Source organism: Lathyrus oleraceus, chromosome 5 (assembly GCF_024323335.1).
Source record: "Lathyrus oleraceus cultivar Zhongwan6 chromosome 5, CAAS_Psat_ZW6_1.0, whole genome shotgun sequence".
Classification (NCBI taxonomy): Eukaryota; Viridiplantae; Streptophyta; class Magnoliopsida; order Fabales; family Fabaceae; genus Lathyrus; species Lathyrus oleraceus.
In genome coordinates this window covers 244,587,787-244,591,331 of record NC_066583.1, presented here as the reverse complement: position 1 = coordinate 244,591,331, position 3,545 = coordinate 244,587,787, and the positions used below count along the sequence as shown (strand labels likewise).

The 3,545-nt window shown below is 41.0% G+C and overlaps 1 pseudogene; it reads right to left on the bottom strand.

Moving 5' to 3' along the window:
- Nucleotides 1–570: 570 nt before the first annotated feature.
- Nucleotides 571–670, bottom strand: LOC127088810 (uncharacterized; annotated as a pseudogene).
- Nucleotides 671–3,545: the final 2,875 nt, after the last annotated feature.

The following is a 3,545-nucleotide window of genomic DNA, read 5'->3' as shown; positions in this document are numbered from 1 at the left end:
TGTTCTTTCTTTCGTTGATTTGTATGCCACGCACTCGCTCACAAGGCGAACCGCTCTATTTACGAATCAACAATATCGAACTATATCTCCGAGTCCTACGAAGAATTCGGGAATATCGTGCTGCAAACAATCTCCCTCCTGTAGAACTTCCTGATTTCAAAAACATTTTTCCTTCGATACCCGAGATGGCAGAACCAGCTCGTGCTCTTAGAGATTACGCCGCCCCATCGCAAGATGAACCGCATTCAAGTATTGCTCCACCCGCAATCGAAGCAAACAACTTCGAACTTAAACCTTCGTTGTTGCAGGCTGTGCAACAGAACCAATTCTCTGGAAATCCTACCGAGGATCCAAACCTTCATTTATCCGTATTTGTCCAATACGCTGATACTGTTAAAGCTAATGGTGTCACTTCAGAGGCAATTCGACTTCGTCTTTTTCCTTTCTCATTAAGAGATAGCGCTAGAAGATGGCTTCAGTCCCTCCCTTCCAACTCTGTCACCACATGGAACGAGTTGAAGAAAGTTTTTCTTGCCCGATACTTTCCGCCAAGCAAAACAGCTATGTTAAGAGCCCAGATAAACAGATTTAAACAGAAAGACAACGAGTCTCTTTTCGAAGCATGGGAAAGATACAAAGACATGATGAGACTTTGCCCACACCATGGCTTGGAAGACTGGTTAGTAATTCACACATTTTATAATGGTCTCTTGTACAACACAAGGTTAACAATAGACGCCGCTGCAGGTGATGCACTAATGAACAAACCTTATGCTGATGCTTACCAGCTTATCGAGAGCATGGCCCAAAACCACTATCAGTGGGGAACCGAACGAACAATGGTGGAAAAACCTCAAACGAAAACTGGCATGTACGAGATAAGTAACCTTGATCACGTCAATGCAAAAGTGGATGCTTTGGTCCAGAAAATTGAAAGTTTAAATGTATCACCTCCAGCCGCCGTGGTTGCTATAACTCAGAATTGCGAGGTCTGTGGAATACAAGGTCACACTCCTACAGATTGTCAACTCTTAACAGGAATCCAAGCAGAGCAAGTAAACTACGTTCAAGGAAGCCCCTACTCGCATACCTATAACTCAAATTGGAAGAACCATCCAAACTTTTCATATAAAAGTAATAATGCTTTGTACGCACCTGGACAATCTCCAAATCAAGCCCTAGCTATACCTCCGGGATATCAGAAACCGAACCCATCCATGCCTAACAATAACGCCCCTAGGAAATCCAACTTGGAAATCATGATGGAAAACTTTATAGCTTCCCAACAACAAACCAATAAAGATTTCTTAAACCAGAATGTACACACTGGCGAACAACTTAAACAACTAGCAAGCAAAGTAGATGCCCTGGCTACCCATAACAAAATGCTGGAAACACAAATGTCACAAGTAGCTCAACAACAAGCGCCTACTGCTGCCCCAACTGGTACATTCCCTGGACAGCCCCAACCTAACCCGAGAAGCCACGCTCATGCAATCATATTAAGAAGTGGAACGGAAGTGGAAGGACCGTCTGATCCAAGGATAGAAAACCAAAACCCTAAAAAATCAACTGAGGAAAGCGAACCTAAGGAAAAGGAAGAGAGTAATAAGGAAACCATAGAAAAGAAGGAACCTTATGTACCTCCACCACCTTACAAACCACCTATCCCTTACCATCAAAGGCTTGGTAAAACCAAAGATGCGGGCCAATTTAGAAAATTTGTTGATCTCCTTAAACAATTAAACGTTACAATTCCGTTCACCGAAGCTATTACGCAGATGCCCTCATATGCTAAATTCTTAAAAGAAATTCTTTCTAATAAGAGGAAACTTGTAGATAGCGAAACCGTTACACTCCCTGCCGAATGTAGCGCTATAATCCAAAACATGCCTCCTAAACTCAAGGATCCGGGTAGTTTCTCTATACCCTGTCACATAGGAAAATTTGTCATCGACAAAGCCTTATGCGATTTAGGAGCCGGAATTAGCGTTATGCCTTTATCCATATGTAAGAAACTGGAAATGGGAGAATTAAGACCAACCAAAATGTCTGTGCAACTAGCAGATCGTTCCATAAAATATCCTGTAGGAATTCTTGAAAACGTTCCCGTACGCATAGGTCAATTCTACATTCCAACTGATTTTACAATTATGGACATTAGAGAAGATGATATTACACCCATTATACTGGGAAGACCGTTCTTAGCAACTGCCGGTGCAATCATAGACGTAAAACGAGGACGACTCACCTTCGAAGTAGGTGAAGAGAAAATTGAGTTCATTCTTTCCCAATTCTTGAAAGCACCTGCAATAGAAGATACATGTTACTTCATGGATATCATCGATGAATGCATAAAAGAAGCAGAGTTAGGAGAAGACAAATCATCCGACTACCTTGTAGAAGACAAATCTAACCAATGTTTAGCAATAACACCGGACCCTACGCAATGTCTTAACAAACCAACCCTTGACCTGAAAACACTTCCCAAAAATCTGAGATATGAATTCCTAGACTCAGAACTTGAACGACCTGTGATAGTCAATGCAGACCTAGGAAGACTCGAAACAGAAAAACTCCTACATATCTTAAGAAAGTATCCAACCGCACTAGGTTACCACATCACCGATCTTAAAGGAATAAGTCCTTCTATTTGTATGCACCACATCATGCTAGAAGAAGACTGTAAAACCTCTAGAGAACACCAGAGGAGACTAAATCCGATCCTGAGTGAGGTAGTAAAGAAGGAAATAACCAAGTTATTAGAAGCAGACATTATATATCCTATATCTGATAGCAAATGGGTTAGTCCTATACACGTAGTACCAAAGAAAGGAGGCATAACCGTTATTGAAAACGAAAAAGGGGAAACTATAACTAAACGAATCGAATCGGGATGGAGAATGTGCATCGACTATAGGAAACTAAACAAAGCAACCCGAAAAGATCATTTCCCTTTACCATTCATTGACCAGATGTTAGAACGATTAGCAAAACATTCACATTTCTGTTATCTAGACGGTTATTCAGGCTTCTTTCAAATACCAATTCACCCTGATGACCAAGAAAAGACAACGTTCACGTGCCCTTTTGGTACATTCGCTTATAGACGAATGTCGTTTGGCCTGTGTAATGCTCCTGCAACTTTTCAAAGATGCATGATGGCAATTTTCGCCGACTTTCTCGAAAACATCATGGAAGTATTTATGGATGACTTTTCCGTATACGGACAAAGTTTTGAAGAATGCCTTGAAAACCTAGAAAGAGTTCTTGAGCGATGTGTAAAAGTAAACTTAGTACTTAACTGGGAGAAGTGCCACTTTATGGTACAAGAAGGAATTGTTTTAGGACACATCATCTCGAATAGAGGAATCGAAGTAGACAAATCCAAAATAGAGGTAATCGAAAATCTTCAACCCCCAAGAACCGTGAGAGAAGTACGAAGCTTTTTAGGACACGCCGGTTTTTACCGACGATTCATCAAAGACTTCTCTAAGATAACTAAACCTTTAACCGGACTATTGATGAAAGATGCTGAATTCATA